Raw genomic sequence first — 20,000 nt, 5'->3', positions numbered from 1 at the left:
AGTTATTTGAACGGCTCAAGATTTTCGTTCGTACTTCTGTCAATGTTTTGCATGGATATATGAAAGCTCGAGTTATTCGAACGGCTCAAAAGTATCGTTGGTACAACTTACTGCCGATTTTTTGCACGGATATACGAGCCGTGCTCACGGGTGGCGAGTATTTCTAAACGGATACCTTGAGTGTTTGAACGACCGACTTTTATTTTTGCACGGGAAGTTGAGTCGTGTAAACGACATGTCAGGTCGTTCTCACGGCTTACGTAGAGCTTTGAACGACTACCCGTGAAAAACGAGTTACCATAAGGAACAAGGTCACATTTTGTTACGAAATCTGTCTTAGTGGGAAGTGAAACAGTTCCCTGAATGCAAAGGGTTGCATATTTGCCATGTGTGGCAAGACTGTCCAAACGAAATCCTGCTTGGTCATCTCGATTCAAAATAACCTTGTATGTCCCATCCGCATATTGAATGTAATCTAATCCACGGCACAATGCTGAGGACCTGTGTCGGTCAGGATTATATCTGATGAAAAACCTTTACGTGTGCGCCTGCATGTTACTTTGGCCAGCCCTGTTATGATTGCAGGAACACAGCAAACGGCTCAGGTTAATCAGAACAACAACAGGTTTTAATAGTCCATGAAAAACCTGCCCACAAGGGACGTGTATAACTGTGACATCATAAAAGAACCTATCGAGAAGTACTTAAAGAAATCAAAAGCAAAATGTCTCTAACAACAATGTTCGCAAAGTACCTAAGACGTGTAATCTTGAAAACGGACTGGGAGTCTAACTGTACGGCCACTCCTGGCTACGGTAGGACTAGATGCCAAAGGGACAGGAGTTGTCTTGGGATTAGCTGGACCAGGAGTTGCCTCTCCAGAATATCCTTGGGGTGTGGCATACTGGATGGGTTGCTGTTCCTTGCTGGTATCACTTGGCTGCTCAGAACAAGCCAACAGCTTTGCTGCAGGTGGAGCCAAACGTAGCTGCCTACGATTTCTTCGATAGGTACGGTTACCAGATACAACAGCATAGGAGCGTGGTCCGATCATCGTCTTACAAACTGCTTCAGATCAGGTGTTCTCATTCGGCTTTTTCATTCTAAAAGTCTGACTAGGCTGTGGTTCAGGCAATGCTTGTCCTTTAAAGTTATAGTAGTAGGCCTGCTTTTGTCTTGTCCTGCTGGTTCAAGCAGTCTTAATGTTAGCAGTAGCAGGTTGCATGTTCTTCTACTGTACAGTCTTTGAGCTGGAGAGGAACCAATTTCAGTAGGTGTATTGCGGTAGTTCACCTACCAGGGCAGTACCATCTCCAACAACGGAACTATAGATGCAGAAATATCAAGAAGAATCCAATCGGCAGCGTCGGCCTTCGGAAAACTGAGAAGCCGTCTGTGGGACCAGAGAGGAATCCATCTGAAAACCAAGATGAAAGTTTACAGAGCAATTGTAATTCCAACACTTCTGTACAGCTCAGAAACTTGGACTCTCTACAGACGTCACATAAAGAGACTGGATATGGTACAACAGAGACATCTCCGCCAACTAATGGACATCTCGTGGAAAGACCATGTATCTAATTTTCAAGTACTGAAAAGGGCAGGAATGCCCAGTGTTGAAGAAATGATCACCATGTGTCAACCAAGATGGACGGGACATGTTACACACATGGAGAACAGTAGACTACCAAAGGCCATCTTCTATGGAGAACTAAAAGAAGGCCCAAGAAAAGTTGGGGCACCGCGACTATGCTACAAAGACGCGTTCAAGAGGCATCTGAAGAACATTAATGAGTTAGAAAATTGGAGGGAAAAGGCCGAAGATCAAGTGACCTGGCGGAAGGTGGTGGCTGGCGCTGCCGATGCCATCAGAAGAAGAAATGTACAGTTGTGGGCGGGCAAGACAATGCGCAGGCTGGAGAAAACACCTACACATGCTGAAGCGGCCTACACCTGTGACATTTGCGGCAGGACTTTTGAGGCAGTGATCGGACTGACCTCGCACCTGCGACAAAGACATTAACTCCTCCGTGTCATCGTCGATATCAACTGACTGCTAAAGAAGATGAAGAAGAAGAAGAAGAATTGCGGTAGTCTAAAAGGGATATCGGTCAAAGTTTCCAAGAGCTGCCTTCTTTGTGATATTTTCACAGATTTTAACAGCACTCTCAACCTTTCCGTTGCCTTCTGGGTTATGAGGCGAGGAGGTAATGTGTTGGAAATGCCAGTCTTTTGCAAACTTTCCAAAATCCGCAGAATTGTACTGTGAGCCATTTACAGAAATGACAATCTCCGGTATTCCATGACGGCTAAACTTCAAGTTGTTGATGACAGTTCTGGAATCTGTAGTCTCCAACTTGTCAACTTCAAAAACAATGAATAATAATCAATGGTTGTCAGGTACTGTCGCCCATCAAACTGCAACAGGTCTGTTCCAACCTTCTGCCAGGGCCTTGATGGAATTTCGTGTGGCATCAGTGGCTCTCGAGGCTGCTCTGGCTTGTAGGAATTACAGACATCACACTTGAGGATTAAATCTTTCAATTCAGCATTCATCCTTGGCCAATAGAAAACTTCTCTTGCACGGCGGCTACAACCTTCAATACCCAGGTGAGACGAGTGAACTTTTTCCATCATCTCCTTTCTTTAACTAGCCGGTACAATGATACGGTCACTCTTGAACAGCAAACCATTTTGAACAGTGTTTTCTTCTTTAAAAGAGAACTAAGGCCTGATTTCTTGGGGTACTTCGGCTTGAGCACTTGGCCAGCCTTCCAAGACAGGATAATCTTTATTTAAACACGATCAATTCATCAGCCCATAAAAATACACATCACATACGCTAAAAGATATAAAATTCAAACTGTATACTATAACACTAAAAGCTGTTTTCCGTGAATGCCGTGCGTTAGACGTGTCATTAATCTTATGTTTAAATACCCCCAGAGACTCTGTGTTCCTTATATTGCATGGTAGGCTGTTCCATAATGTGGCACCATTGTAGCTAAAGCTTTTTCGGTAACAATTAGTGTGCCGTAATGGAACATTGAGCTTATTTTCAGAGTCCCTGAGGTTATAAGCAGAGTCACGCCACGTAAACTTTGAATACAGATACTCTGGAGCTAGCCCGTGCAGACATCTAAACATCATGGTGGCTTTATGAATTTCCTGCTGGCGTGCAAGATTTTTCCACCCTAAAAACTCGAGTAGCTCAGTTGCATCAGCATCATAGTTAGAGAATGTCAACATACGGGCTGCTCTATTCTGCAATTTCTGCAGTTTTTTTTTGTAGCGTTTTCCCACAGTTGCCCCAAACAATGTCACAGTAATCAAAGTGAGGTTTTACTAAAGCTTGGTAAATGAGATGTAAGGTTGATGCTGGGATCAGGTGCCTAATTTGCTTTAGGGCCCCGATACCAGAAGCGATCTTCTTAGTTAATTTTTCGATGTGAATATGCCAATCGAGTTTATCGTCTATTATTACACCAAGCGATTTTGTAGCTGTAACCTGGTTCACTTGAGTATTGTTCATTCTAATTGTTGGTGAAGCTGTGAGAGTATTCAGTCTCTGCCTCGACCCTATGAGCATGAATTCGGTTTTGGTCATGTTCAATGTGAGTTTGTTCGCTTGTAGCCAATTGAAAACGTTTGCTACGTCTTCATTTAGACAAAACTGAACATTCTCAGGATTGCTACCCGCATATGTAAGGTGCATGTCGTCAGTGTACATTCTCAGTTTACAATTTGATAAGCAATTTGGAAGATCGTTGATATACAATAAGAACAATAATGGACCGAGGATGGTCCCTTGTGGGTGCTCTTCCAAATAGGCATATAACTGTTCATAAACTATCCTTTCAAACACCTTCGCCACTACTGGAATCACCGATATTGGTCGGTAATTGTAAACATCACGGCAGTCACCCTGTTTATAAAGAGGGGCAACCCTTGCATATTTTCAGTCATCTGGGAACGTCCCTTGGCTAATGGATTGATTGAAAATATCACATATTAGCACACAAATAAGGTCAGCACATTCCCTGACAAACCTAGCAGATATTTTTGTCAAGGCCCGTTGCCTTTGACTTGTCTAGTCTATTTAAAAGTGAAAATACTTTATTTGGATTGGTGGGTTGGAGCTTAAACCGTTTATCTGTAACGGTAAGATATCTTTGATAGCTACCACTATCACAATTTATCTCACTGGCAAGTTTTGGACCACTGTTAATAATAATTACATTTATACAGCGCAGACCTCTATATGAATATATTCAGTCGCGCTTCACAATATTTTAAAATAAAATTATGTCAAACCGTCACGTGAACTAAAAACATAAGAAACTATTAAAAACTACAACCATATACCTATTTAAAAGCTAAATTAAAAATGAGACATGAGTAGAAAAACCTATTTAAAAGCTAAATTAAAAAAATGAGTTTTAACAGCAGTCTTAAAAGTGTCCAATGTCTTTATGTTGCGAATTGTTGAAGGTAATGCATTCCAAAGATAAGGTGCAGCTGACTGGAATGCACGATCGCCAAGGGTTGGACGGGTCTTAATGCTAGGTAACTCAAGTAATAAAGAGTCGTTTGACCTAAGGGAGTATCTGGATTGCTTTTTGATGCAAATTAAATCAATCAGGTAATTAGGAGCTAGACCGTATAAACACTTAAATGTCAAAAGCAAAATCTTAAACTTTATGCGGTAACTAATCGGGAGCCAATGAAGGTTAAAAAGCAATGGTGTAACATGACAGAATCTTGGTGCTCCTATGACCAGCCGAGCTGCGGCATTCTGTATACGTTGGAGTTTCATGATATGTGAATTCGGGAGGCCATATAATAGGCTATTACAATAATCTACTCTACTGGTTATAAAAGCATGAACTAATGATTCGGTAGTTGGACGACTTAAATATTTCCTAATTCTACGTATGTTATAAAGATAATAAAAAGCAGATGAGCAAGTTTTGTTAATATGACTTAGCATACTCATTTTCGAGTCAAACCAGGTTCCTAAGTTTCGAACTTCTCATGATGGAGCAATTTGGGAGTCGTCAACCAATAACATACTGATGTTGCTAACTTTCTGAAGTTGTTGTCGCGTTCCAATTAGAAGACATTCTGTCTTATCTGAATTCAGTTTTAACTTATCCTTGTGCATCCACTGACTGATATCAGCAATACATGATTCCATGGCAGTTAAGGCAGCAGTTTCCTCCAAATCATTTCCTGGTCTAAACGCGATATACAGTTGTGTGTCATCTGCATAACAATGGAGATTAGGAAGATGTGACTCAACGATCTTAAAAAGCTTGCTAGCATAGAGAGAAAATAATAATGGCCCGAGACAGCTACCTTGTGGAACTCCAAATTTAAGATTAAAAGTATTCGATAGAACACCATCGATAGAGATACGCTGGGTTCTATTAGAGAGGTACGATTCAAACCAATTAAGTGCAGAACCTGAAATTCCAAAATCAAATTGGAGGCGATCTAAGAGAATCCGATGATCCACAGTATCAAAAGCGGCGCTTAAATCGAGAAGCACAAGCAATGTGACATGCTTATCTTCCATGCTCATCAAAATGTCATTCTTGACTTTAAGTAGGGCGGTTTCTGTACTGTGATGCTGTCGATAGGCAGATTGCAATGTAGGAAAAAGATCATTCTCATTTAAGTAAGACTGGATCTGATCAGCTGCCACTCTTTCAGCCAATTTTGAAACAAAGGAAAGATTGCTGATAGGTCGAAAATTTTTAAAAACAAAGTCAAGGCCTTGTTTCTTTAACAGTGGTGTGACAACCGAATCTTTCCAAATAACAGGGAAAAATCCAGATTCAAGCGACAGGTTTATCATGGTTGTTAATATCGGAAGTAACTCATCAAGGCAATCTTTCATGATTTTCGTAGGAACAGGATCGAGTAAACAGGATTTTGTCGGCGTTCTAAGCACAAGTTTCCTTAAATAGTCCATGTCTACACGGTGAAAAGCAGTAAAGGAAGAAGAACACTGAGAAGAATGGCGGCTGATAGTACTGCATGAGTTCGGAATTGCATCAAGGCTAACGCGAAGATCGGATATTTTCTTGACGAAGAACGAACCCATGTCGTTAGCCAAAGTTAACTTGTCGCCGTGCTGTAAAAAGGGCGATTCTGCTGACTGATTTAACAGTTTCTTTGTAGCAGCAAAAAGCTTACGTTGATTATCAGAGATGTTGCTGATGAAATCTGTATAGAATTCACAACGAGACTTGTTCATAAGAAAGACAGCTTTATTCCGAAGAAGTTTGAAAGATCTCCGGTCGGATTCAGACTTTGTAGACCTCCAGTTGCGCTCAGCTATCCTCCGGAGACGTTTCACAGATCTGATCTCATCGGACAACCATGGGGCTTGAGCTCTTTGAATCATGGTTTTCTTCCGCCAAGGAGCATGTCTGTCAATGATGGATTTTAGAGTAGTGCCAAAACAACCAACGAGATCAGCAAGACGTTTAGGAGTGTTTAGTAACAATTCTGAATTACGAAGATCGTTCTTAAACTTGGGAAGATTAATCGATTTGATTTTCCGAAACCACGTTTCCTTGGCAGAGGATTCTGACTTAAAACCTTTTAAGTTAAACAATACAGTCGCATGGTCGGATAGAAAGGAGCCTAAAATTGGTGTGTCTTGAATGATACTGTCCATTTTCCTGGTTATGACTAAATCCAGTATATGTCCTTCAACATGAGTTGCAAAGTGGACATGTTGAGCTAGTCCAAAAGAATCAAGTAGGTCCACAAATGATTCTGCATCGGGTTTATCCACAGCATCAACATGGATGTTGAAGTCACCACATAACAATATGGGCTCCGTGCATAAAACAAATGATTCAAGATACTGGGAGAATTCGGAAACAAAGGAAGAGATTGTTACAGGATGCTTTGTAGAGTAAGGAGGTCTATAGACGACAGCAAGCCGTAAGCGAAAAGATCCATCAATTAAAATCCATTCCGAAAGTTCAAAAGAGCACCACGTAGGAGCAACAACCTGCTTGACAATTATATTTGAACGAGTGATCAAAGCTGTACCTCCACCATTACGGCCGGATCTATGTACATCATACAACTTGTAACCATCGGGAGTACATTCAGCTTTCACCGCGGCATCTTTATCCGAAAACCACGTCTCACTAATTGCCAAGATGTCCAATTTATTGTCATGTATATAATCGACAAGACTCGCCGTTTTATTCCTTAATGATTGAGCGTTCCATACACAAACTTTAAGGTGACGTGCATCGAGAGAGTTCGGAGGAGAGGTGTTAATTTGAATCAAATTAGCCGGATTAACATGGAGACAAAACTCTACTCCTTTCAATGGTTGATTAGTAAATCGTGAATGAAATCGGTCGACGTAAATGAGATTGTTGACATTAACACCCATCGGACGCGTATAACAATAGTCCAGATGATTGCGTTGACTCTCGTTCACGCATAATGAACCAGTATTCCAGTGAGATTCGTTTACCAAATTATTATATTCGCTTACAAAATAGTCAGTAGGAATATAAATAATAAATCGACGGCGATTTTGAGTTTTCTTATTTTTTCTCAGACGCCCGGCGCGTCTTCCTCTGTATTTTAAAATACCACAGGCTTTAAGCTCTCCATAAACTCTGGTCGATAACAAATATTGTCTTGAGACCCTGATGTTCAAAAGTTGACTCCTCGAGTAATTAATGCAGGAACGAGTTACCTGCGAATGTAATGGCTGTTGTGCAGGCGGCGGAGGCAAATAATAAGTTCGAACTTGTGTTTGAGAGACCGGCCCTGGATTAACGGAAACGTCGACAAAAATGGTGATGTCAATAGGAGGGTCGTGACCCGGAACAGCCAACGATGTTAAACCCCGCTTAGTCATTTTGGTCAACGCTCTACCAGTTCGATGAAAATTCCTTGTTAGTCTTTGCTTCCCAGCACACAAACGAACAGCATGGTCCAAATAAATCTCACCGCATCCGTCCAGAAACCCAGTACTGACTTTCAAAAATCCCATGTCGCATCCATCTACCATCAACAATGTAGGAGGAGTAGTTCTCGATAACGAAAAAGCCAAAAAAAAGCAAAAAACACATAAAATATAACGGAGCTGAAATAAACGTGGCTGCCATAATGGGCGCCCGCTGATTGAATTAGCAAAGTTAGCAATTACCACTGTTAGCAAAGTGGTTATTGAATTCATTTGATAGCTCCAACGGATTAGTTATCGTTGATCCATTCACTTTTAGTGAGGCCACTAACGTTTTCCCAGATTTTTGAGAAGTTAGCTCGTTTATAGTCTGCCATGTCTTTCGGGAGTCGCTAGTGTGCTAATCAAAACTAGTTGGATAATAAACTTGCTTAGCTGAGCGTATTTGCTTATTGACTATATTTCTTTCTTTCTTAAGTAATGCCCAATCGTTAGGATCATTTGTCTTGCTAGCTTTGAATTTTAATATGTCTCTATTATGCATAAAGTCTTTCAATTCAGAGGTAATCCATGAAGAACTCTGTGAACAAACGCGCATCATTTTCAGTGGGGCATGTTTGTCAGCCATAGCCAGAAATGTACTTTTCCATTGCTGCCACATCACATTTGGGTTGGAAGGCTCGTATACATTATCCCAACATCGAGATAGAGTATTATAACGAAAATTTTGGGGATCGCAATTTCGGAAATTTCTATGTGTAATAGAGTTATGTCCATTAGACATCCCGTTCAGGGCAAGTTTTCTATACACATACACCATGCTATTATCACTTATCCCGATATGACAAACTCCCAAACAAGCAATCTTATCCGAGCAGTTGGTATAAATTAAATCAATTAGAGTTGATGAGGTGGGTCAGAGATGAGCTGCTCAAGTCCGTAGACGTCAGCAATACTCCTTAATTTGGATGTGTCATTATCATATCGAGTAGTGATCATGTCACAGTCCATGTCTCCCAGTACAAAAAATTCTAAATTTTCACTATCCAATTTCCCAATTAGGGATTCAAATGGTGAAAAAATGCCAATGGGAGAGTCAGGTGGTCTGTACCAAGTACCAATTACAAAAGATTTTAATTTGGCTTATGGATTTCCAAGCAAAGATTTTCTAATGCATCCATATGTAGGTCATTTCGTACTGTAAAGTTGATTGAATTTTTTACTTAGGAGCATACTCTTCGGAAGTTCCGCCGCATGTTGTAAGTCTATCGTGGCGAATTATTTCGTATCCTGGAATATGAACTTCATGATTTCGAATACTCTCGTTCAGTTTCGTTTCATTTATGGAAACAATATCGATATCATTGTTTGCTAATAGGATTCTTAATTCGTCTATATATGAAGTTGTAGTTAATTGATTAATATTGAGTGATGCCATTCTAAAACCGCGCAAAGGAGGCAATATTGAGACAGATTTTTCAGCCCTTTTATTGCTTAATCGATCCTGCACGGCATTGACAGACAGCACATTATCTCATTCTAGGTGCGATTTAAAATGATTATAAAACTGCTCATCACCTTTAAAATTTAAATGCAGTCCACCTTTGTTGAATCCACTATGAGATATGTTCTCATGATGGATTAATTTCAATCCATTTTGATGGCAGAACTTCTTTAGATGGTTGTTGGCTGTTTTCACTGCCTGGTCAAGCTTGTCTTTTCTGCATACAAGCTCCGACAGCGTCACTATAGTATCACAGGTGCCCTCGATCTGCCTCGCGAGTCAATAAGGCGTGCATGGGAGATCGCTAGATCATCAACCAGAACTATTTCCTCAACCTCATTGCAATACTCTGCCTGCGAGCAAGGTTCGTCAAACATTGGCTCTGGAAAGAGGGTCAGACATAACCATATTCTCTCCCTTCTGGTACTTCACATCAATATTGTATCGCTGAAGGTGTAACAGCATCTGCTGGAGATGCTTGGGGGCAGAAGCGAGGTGTTTCTTGCAGATGGCTTCCAAAGGCTGGTGATTTGTTTTGACATGAACAGTGTCTCGACCATAGAGGTAGGTATCAAACCTCTCACATGCAAAAGCTACTGCGAGAAGTTCATTTTCGATTTGAGCATAGGGGCCTTCGGCAGGGGTAAGTGCCCTTGAGGCAAAAGCAACTAGCTGACCTTCCTGGAGTAGGGTAGCACCAAGTCCAGATAGCGATGCATCACATTCAACTGTAACGGCTTGTCTGACATCATAAAACTTGAGCACCGCAGCATCACAAACAGGACTCTTTATTTTCTGGACAGCTGCATCATGAACTGGGAGCCAGCACCACTCAGCATCTTTAGCTTTAAGACGACGCAATGGTTCTGATACAAAGGACAGGATCTGAAATAATACTCTCCGCTACAGCTTTCTCTGGAGTGGCAGCAACATTGTTAACAGGGGCATGAACACCAGGGACCATGATTTTAACACATAGCCCAAGATCCCCTTGAAGCCTCAGACCTAGCTTTAACTGTACTAAGCAAAACAACCTCGTCAGGTTTGGTCAAGCATCTGGCCCAGAACAAGAAAGCCATTCTCTTATTTCCGGAGGTGTTTGACGTACTCAACAAATTGATGAAGTCCGACGAGGAAAACGCCACTGGAGACGTCCAACTACTTTGCAAACTGTTCTCTAGTGAGCGCTGTTCGTATCACTACTCAACGGAAGACAGGAGAGTCATACCATCTAACACCGCTTTTAGCATCCTTGGCTCAACGCAATTGTTAAACGCCGCCAAACTCATCTCGAAGATGGACCATGGCCACGGTTTAATCGACAGAATTTTATTTGCCACTCCTCTAGCTTTCAGGCCTACCCTTTCAGAAATGGAGGCTGCTAAAGACGACCTATCAACCAAAGTCATCAGCGATTTTGAGGAAGTCTTCCAGGCTATTAAGAATATTGCCAACAATACAGTATACACTTTTGAAGATGATGCAATCTCCCTTTTACGAGAAACTATTGACCAGTTTGTCGCAGAGGTAAATGAAGCAAGTCAAGAGGGCAAAGTGCCTCCAAAATCCAAGACACCAGAACTTGTCCCCCACCTAGCTGCAGGCTTACATGTCTTTAATCACGTAATGGCCGAACTGCTCGCTGGCGTCCCTTCCACTGAACCTCCAACCAAAATAAGCAAGTCGACGCTGGAGAACGCCACAGCCTTTCTTCACCATCTTGAGGGTCAAAAGGGGATCTTAAGTGAGGTAAAACAACAGACGTTTATTTTAAAGGCAACAGATTACACTAATAAGTCACATTTTACCTACCTTTTCTTAAATGCGTTTTCTATCGAGTGCATGTTTACTGCGTCGTTGTTTACAGTGAACCTATACATTTTATATAGCAAAGTTTGTAACTTTTACTCCGCTGCATTGTGTTTCGAACTGAATTTATTATATTTGACTCCCTAACTAGATGATAATTAATTCCTTTAACCCTAGCGAATTTGTTTTAAAACACTACTTGAATCTCGACTTCGCTGTCCAACCCGTTTCTTACATGCTTTAATTCTTGTGTGATTCCCTCTCATTCTCCTCTAGTTCCTTAAAGAAATCACCAATTCTGTTTGCGATAAAACAATCGAACAAACAACGAGCGATTCAGTTAAGGAGAGCATCCTTTTGTCACCTGGACCAGCCGTAACGTACAGAGCCTTTAAGCATGGAAAGAGAACCTCTCAAACAATCGCTGAGGCAGAGTATAAGCGGCCACAGAATCCTTGCAGGCGGATGGGTTTGGAAGAATAGTGCAATTCCGTGTTCCTAGGGCCAGAGCGACAAGCAAAGTCTATGTGAAGTCAAAACCCGACCCGTATCCAACCACAGCACCAGTAACATGTAATGAGTTTGACAGTGGTTTTGCTGAACCAATTCACAGAGACATTACCCAGCCAATGGTTTATTACCTTCAGTCGAATAATTTCCTTCAGTAATTTTAACTGGAAATGTTTTCATCATCTCCAGGTGTCTAACGTGTTTGAGAAGATTTTTAAGTCCCCATGCATGTAAGTTAAGTTATGACTGTCAAGTGTCCCTCGCCCTTTCGAATATTTTCCACGTTAGGCGCTTAACCAGTTTGATTACTTAGTTAATCAACGTCAATGACGTACCATGTAAATTCAATAGGATCACAATTGATGCCCGATGTTTGAAAACAGTGACAAGCATTGCTCTCTATTGGGGTTGGCGTTCACGATAGCACTAATTGGGTACGGTTCTGTTAAGCCTTTTTTAGGGTTAGGGTTGTACGATGCGTTCAGTCAAGGACGCAATCGCTTATGGGTTGGGAAAAGCACAATACAAAGATGTTCGTGAACATCGAAGGAAAGTAATCGAGGGTTACTGCAGTGGAAAAGACGTATTTCTTTCGGCGCCAACAGGATCAGGGAAAAGCTTGACTTTTGAAGTTGCTCCCTATGTTTTCGACTATCTAGAGCACGGCAAAAGACTGGAAGTGTGTTCTGTCTGCTTAGTTGTTGTGCCACTGGTCACCCTTATGAAGGACCAAGTTACCTCTTTAGTTGCCCGAGGGATATCGGCTGCTTCAGTTGGAGCAGACTGCACTAGGGAACAAGTAAAAGAAATTTCGGAAGGAAAATACTCGCTGGTATTTGGAAGCCCCGAAGTTCTCTTAAATAGCCACCGAAGCATTTTTCTTGGAAAACTCAGGAGAAACCTAAACGCTGTTTTTATTGATGAAAGTCACTGCATTGCAAAATGGTGAGCGATTGGTTTGCGATATACATTTGCAAGACTACAGAATACAAGGTCACCTGAAAATTTCCACATCAATTAAAATAACAAAAGCATCTATTGTGTTATGGCTCGTTCTAAGATGCGACGTTTATTTTTTAAAGATATCTGTTACCATAATCTCTTAACCAGAAGTCCAATAAGCTTATAATTAATCAGAATTAATATATTATATAATTTAGATCTTGTAGCAAATCCCTATTTCCTCAAAAACCAGGGTTACAATCATTATTTTAGTATAGTGATTTCTAGACTTTCTCATAGTCGTTTGCTCAGTTTTTCGAATAATACCGTAGTTATTCGGTTATAAGGCGCACTGTTTTTTCAAGAAAAATCTGTCTTTGGGTGGCTAGTTAGTGCTAAAATTGGGGTGCGTCTTATAGCCAAGTATCTTCGCGCACAAAATCTTAAGATCACAATTTGAGAAGAACTTCCAGATTAAACAACACGAGAACAGGACACTAGTTGTCTATTAAAAAAGAATAGTGCTTTTGGAGACCTTTAGAACACTAAACGACTTCAAGAGAAAAGCAAACAAACGGAAATTTGCATACGTCCTTAAAAGCACATGCTCAGTAACGTCATACCCGTGACAACAATACATACATACATACATACATAAACTTTATTCAAGTGTCTATAACTATTTAGCTCTTAGCTAAGAGCTAATTGGGGACACTTAATTAAAATTGATCAATAAAATTAAGATTAAAAGATAAAATTGATAGATACATGTAAAGATTTACAAATTTAAATACAGTTAACGATTAACTGTAAAAATAGTTAATTATTTACAATGCTACTAACATTACTAATTTAGTTAAACATATAAATAATTTAAAAAACATATAAATAATTTAAAAAGGGACTAAAATCAGAAGTTATCGTCAGGACTGGCACACTTGACAATTACAGCTCCCGTCCAATAATCCTTTTATGTCCATACCTCGGATTGCGTGTTTAAATGCTTCAAGGCTCGTTTTTTGACGTAAGTTAATATTTATTTTACTCCATAAATACGGTCCTAAATATCGGATACTATGTTTGCCGTATTTTGTAGTGTTTACCCTAGGGATAGAAAAATCCTTGTTACGTAAATTGTATTTACTATTTGAGATAGGGAAAATGTCAATTATAGTCTTGGGTACCAAATTATGTTTCACTTTATACATTAAAATTAAAATGTCTTGTAGTCTTCGATTTTCTTAACTCGGTAGTTTTGCCCATTCGAGGAGCTGCTCGTACGTTGCTGTTTTATTACTGAATACAGCTCGCAAAGCTCGTTCCTGTACCCTCTCTAGCTTCTTAGTGTCTGATGCTCTGCAAAAATGCCAGACCATGTGGCAGTAGGTTAAATTCGGTAACACCCCAGCCTTGTACAACTGAAGCAAGGCATGAGTAGGAACCAGTTTTTTGAGTCGATTAAGAACACCGACTTTGCTTCCTGCTTTCTTACAAATATCACTTATGTGTGAGCTATAGTTCAGTCTACTGTCAAGTGTCACTCCAAGAAGCTTAAGGGAAAGTTTAGATTCGACATTCTCACCATCAATTCTGATATTAATTGCTGCAGCTTCCGTATCCCTGTTACACAAAATCATTGCACCATACTTTTTATGATTGGCTTTAAGATAATTCTCATTATACCATCTTGATATAACTACACCCTCGTTTCTAAGAGTCTACTCTACTTGGGATATTGATTCAGCAATAACATAAATCTGGTGGTCGTCGGCGTACATTGAGATGTTTGCATCCGTTATTTGATATGTCAAGTCATTTTGAAATATATTCCATAGCAGAGGACCAAAGGATGAGCCCTGAGGACATCCTCTTCTCATATCCTTCCACTCACTTACCACTGAATTTAGTTTTACCCGGTTTTGTCTATTTGTGAAATACGAACGCATGAGACAAAGTGCTTGCTCTGAGAACCCATATGCTTTGAGCTTGTTGATCAATAAGGACGGTTGCAATGAGTCGAAAGCTTTACTCATATCGGTGGAGAGTATGCCAACAACTTGTTTATTGTCCATAGCTGATTTCCATTCTTCTGTCAGTCTGATAATGGTTGTTTCGCAGCTGTGCATTTTTCTATATGCTGAAATACTAGAGTCGAGGATATTGTCAAAGTGCTGATAAACTTGCCCACTCAATAATTGTTCATACACTTTATCCACTGTGCTTAAGAGTGTCACAGGTCGGTAGTTCATTTCATTTAGTGGATCTTCATTTTTAAATACAGGACACCATTCACCTTTTTTCCAAGCATCTGGCCATATACCTGAATCGATGCTTGTATTGAATAGCATTGTTAATGAATCTGCAATCCCTGTAGAAGCAAGCTTCAACATTTTAGGTGTAATAGAATCCCATCCACAGGCTTTTCTAGTGTTCAATTTTTCCAATGCAGATTTTATTTGAGCACTCTTTATCTTTCTAAAATGAAATATTGGTCCTTCCTGTTCATGTATACCAGTTTTAATGCTTCCTATACTTGAGTGTTCAGACAAATCATTCTCATTCAACATGCTTGCTCCTACACCTCCTATAGCATCCACCATGGTTGCAAAATAGTTGACCATTATGTTTGATACATTTCTCGGATCCTTTTCAACTTTTCCATCCACTTTCCTAATGTTGATATCAGATCCTTTTTGACGCTTGTCACTTAGAAAGGGTCTAAAAATATTATAAAAATCATAAGGCTTAGAATTAAGATGATCTGCCTTCTCCTTCCAAAACTTTTTAATGGCTCTCCTTCGGCATTTTGTTGCTTCATTCCTCCATTTCTTCCTTAGCTCCCAATTTTCATTAGTTTTATTTCTAGCATACTTTTTGGCGTATTTCCTTTTTTTCCTAATGGCTTGTTTCCATTCCATTGTCATGTAGGGTACGTCAACTTGCCTGACCCTCATTTTTCTCATGGGTGTATGGGTCTCTAAAATGGAATTGAAAAGTGCTTTCCAATAATTCCACTTATCTTCCATTGTGTCAAATATGTTCATCACCCACCAAGGGGCATTTGTAAGTTCTTCATTAAACATTTCAACATCAAGGGATTTCGTGCTCCTAAAAGTGATCACTTTCTTGCGATGTTTTGAAATTTTACTCTCCATTAGTGCAAACGTCAAATAATGATCACTAATTTCTGGATTTAAAATTCCACTTCTCTTAAACAGTTGTGACTTGTTGGTGAGTATAACATCCAGTAGAGTAGATGATGTGTTCGTTACTCGTGTAGGTTCAGTAATTAGGCATTCAAGCTCATAGACCTCCTCCAGGTTTCGCAGGAGTCTACCTTCCCTTTGTTCTGGTTTTAGTCGATCCAAATTGAGATCACCTGTCAATACAATGGTATTACAATCCATTGTTGCCCACAAAAATAACGAGTTCAGTTCTTCCTCCAGCTTGTCAAAATAATTCATTCCCACAGCTTTAGGGAGGCGATATACTCCTACAAAGAGCACATCATTGTTGTTGATGGAAACTTTTACGGCTAAAACCTCAATGAACTTGTATTGCCTTGGCAGTTTCACTCGCTGTGGTAATAGTTCTGTGGAAATATAAGCCAGCAGACCTCCACCACCTTTTGCTCTGTCCTTCCGGTACATATGATATCCCTCTAGATGAAACTGTGAGGATGGATATGAACCATCAATCTTAGTCTCCGATAGAAATATCACATGCGCTTTGAGTTGCCTGTTGAGAACTTTCAATTCATCAAACTTATTCTGGATACTGTTAACATTCAAATGTATCACAAGGAGCTCAGATGCATTTCTTTTTCTCTCATTTATAAGACACATGCCGTTTTCATTTTCGAAGTCAAACTCCTGATCAATTTCAGTCTCCAAGAAGTTGTCATTTCTTTCATCAATCTCATCATAAAAGGGAAGATACCGCAGCGTGCAAGAATTGCATATCCATGATTGACTTGTACCTCTAACGTTTTTACGAGTGGTAGTAGCACTGCAGTTAACATGGAAGTAATCTTTACAATCATTGCATATATGCCTGTGATGATTTCGTCTCACCGTCTTCGCACATGACGGACATATCAAGTTTTTAGGCCAAGGCAGTGGGTGAATGTCGCCACTTAACTGCTGCTTTAGTATCGATGGATTAAATGTTGCCGTCCCGTTCCTGTAGTAGTTAATCCTACTTTTTCGAAATTTCCGTCGTATTACTTTATATCTGTAGTGGTGAGATCCCTTGTAATTTAACTCCAAAATTTTGACATCACAAAAAGCTGCAAATCCAAGATGGCCACAATCGTTCGAACCTTGTTTCGAATTCCAAGAATGGTGTTTGTCGCTTGCATGAAAAGTTTCTTCTCTGAACAAACAGTGTGGAAATAAAACATACCTTCTTCGTTCATCCAGGCTTTCTTGTGCACTGAAATTTGATATTCAGCTGTCGAACACGTTTGAATATGACTTTGAATATGACTTTCCCCGGGAGTTTTTGCGCTGTTCGCTTTCGCTTGAAGTCTGAAGTCTGAACTCTGACTATTTATTAAGTCGGAAGGTTCAAATAAACGTGTATGCGTTGTATGTTTATCATTTCAGGTGTGAACTTTTAGCTTTTGTTTTTACGTGTATCATTAAATGCGTGCCTTTTTCACTTTGTTTACGTTAACAAAAAGAGTTTGCATGCCAATTGTGTAAGGATAATTGTTCTCAAATTCATCACATCCTTTTGATAACTCTCAATTTTTTGGTGTGTCTTATAACCGAGTACCAATAGATGATCGGACACGTTTATTTGCCATGTATCACAAGAAAACTCACAAACTGGTAAAAGAAATTATAGAAACCGAATTTGCAAGGAAAATGGTAGTGTTCGGGTTGTTTTCTGTACAATAGCTTTTGGTATGGGAGTTAATGTGAAAGGTGCTTATAACGGAATTCATTTGGGGCCATCGTCTGATCTTGATGATTATCTGCAAGAGTCTGGTAGAATTGGACGATCATCGGACACTATGAGCCATGCTGTGTTATTAAGATTTAAAGGCTGCACACAGAGCAGAAATATAAGCAAGGGAATGAAAGAGTATCTTAAGAATAATGAAGAATGTCGGCGCAAACTGCTTCTCAAACCTTTCTGCTCAAGTCCTTAGAGTAATGATACCAAACACTCCTGTTGTGACGTATGTGCAAAATCGTGCCGTTGTGTTTGTACATGCAGCCTGGAACAGTGTATAATGCCCAGACTCCTGCTCTTTACGTGACTACCAATCACCAGTTGAAGCTCACATCAGATCATTAAATGACACTGAAGAAAGAGTACCAGACTCAGCAATCAGCAATAAAATGTCAAGACAAAGGAAGACCCATTTACTATGTCGGCTAATGAATTACCGGGCAAATTTAGCACAGAATGTGCCGCATGAAAAATTACTAACAGGGCTAGATTTAGCCACTGGATACTCTAGAAAGCTCGTTGACAGCATTGTCAGCAAGATCCATGATGTACGCAGTGTACTATACCTAAAGGACAAGTTTGCTTTCTTCAGTGAAGTACATGCCACAGAGACTTGGCAAATAATATGGGAGGTACTGGCAATGTCAGAGTCTGACAGCGAATCTGAATTGAGCGGAGAGACTTATGTTCACCCTCAGGAATCAAAAGGGTCTGATACATGTAGCTCAAGTGAAGCCGAAAGTGACAGCAGTGATATGACGAGAAGAAGAACACGAAAACCTCAGGTATTCAGTAGTTCTGATGAATACAGCAGCTCCAGTCACTAAATGTTAGACTTTGTTGTCATTCTCAGAATAAACTGTACATTCCTACAATGAGTAGTCTCCAAATGAACACACTACAGTTGACCAGTATTTAAACATGTTTAATGCACTATGCCATTGTCAGCACAATGGGAAAAGAACTATCTCAATCTGGAACTTGTTATGATAATTATTACAACTGTGAACATATATCTATTTACTAAATATAACTGATGATACATGTTGTGGTTCATTGTTATTATCCTTGGTTTAAATTTTATGTTCCTTTGTTTCAAATTCGTCATACATTGACCACATTAATTATTATTACCATATCCAAAAACACCGGAGAACAATTTTTTTTCCAAGGATAAATTGAACCACAACATTCATGCTCTTTTGTTTACAAAGAAAACAAAACATGAAACTTCTTCTTGACACTCTGTTAGCCATATCGACCATTATATCGAAAACAAGACATGTAAATCACAATTTCGTGATCATGAAATACATAGAGGATATTACATGGCCGCGCGGAGATACGAAATTTCTCTTTGAGTGTTGAAACACGCAAAGAGAAATTTCATATCTCCAAGCGGCCATGTAATGTTCTATTTATTATATAAACACTAATGAAATACCAAACCATTTCACTTTAATAGTTTTTTGGTGTGAAAGGCGCGATTTAATATAGCCATAGCGCAACGGTGATATTTTCACACGCGAAGATAACGTGTTCTTTTCACGTGTGAAGGTATCAAGTTTTCGTGCGAAGGCTCACCTGGTGTTTCATTGGTGTTTATGTAATAAATGTTAACTATATACAACATTTTAATGAAATTATATAGCAAACCCGGTGATATAGTGCCCATGAGACTGTTTCACGAAGGACAACATGGGGAAACTATTTAAAGTGGTACTACGACCAAAAAAAAAATTTTGTTTTTGCTTTGGATTTCAAAACTATGTTAACTAAACACTAACTCACCCAAGTTTTAAGTTCTGATTTTAAAAAGACACCTGTTTATTTTAGCTGGAATTTTCTTATTTATTTGTCCACCATTACTAACTTCAAAATCTTGAGAGAGCTGGGTCGAGGAGAAAATGACGTCAAACACTCACTAGTTTAAGAATGCAATGCGTGTGTATGCGACCTAATTTATATGCAGCACGGGAGTTTCGGGCTTTCAGACTTTTCAAACAGTGTTTTGCATATATAATAAATTGCGTTTACACGCTGAAATTTTAAGCTAGTGAGTAAATGACGTCATTTTCTCTAGATCCAACCCTCTCAGGTCCAATCGGCCAGTTTTGAACGTAAGTAATGGCGGACCATGAAATCCAAAACTTACACTCAAAATAAACAGCCTTTGGATAAAACTCAAAGCTCAAAATTTTGCCAGTTAGGTGTTAAGCGAACACACTTTCAAAATCAGAAGAAAAAAAGGAAATGATTTTTTGATCATAGTACCACTTTAAACTTGTTTATCTTACAAAGGGAAATTTAAATTCACTATAA

At 39.6% G+C, this 20,000-nt stretch overlaps 1 long non-coding RNA gene and 1 pseudogene across 2 annotated transcripts in view; one reads left to right on the top strand and one right to left on the bottom strand.

The window, feature by feature from the left end:
• LOC138025965 (uncharacterized) overlaps nucleotides 1-20,000 on the bottom strand; it is a 469,560-nt gene that overhangs the window by 149,050 nt on the left and 300,510 nt on the right. The window lies entirely within an intron of this gene.
• LOC138027457 (uncharacterized) lies at nucleotides 9,930-12,029 on the top strand (annotated as a pseudogene).

This window comes from Montipora capricornis, chromosome 12, assembly GCF_036669925.1.
Source record: "Montipora capricornis isolate CH-2021 chromosome 12, ASM3666992v2, whole genome shotgun sequence".
NCBI lineage: Eukaryota > Metazoa > Cnidaria > Anthozoa > Scleractinia > Acroporidae > Montipora > Montipora capricornis.
This window is presented reverse-complemented; position numbering and strand designations above follow the sequence as displayed.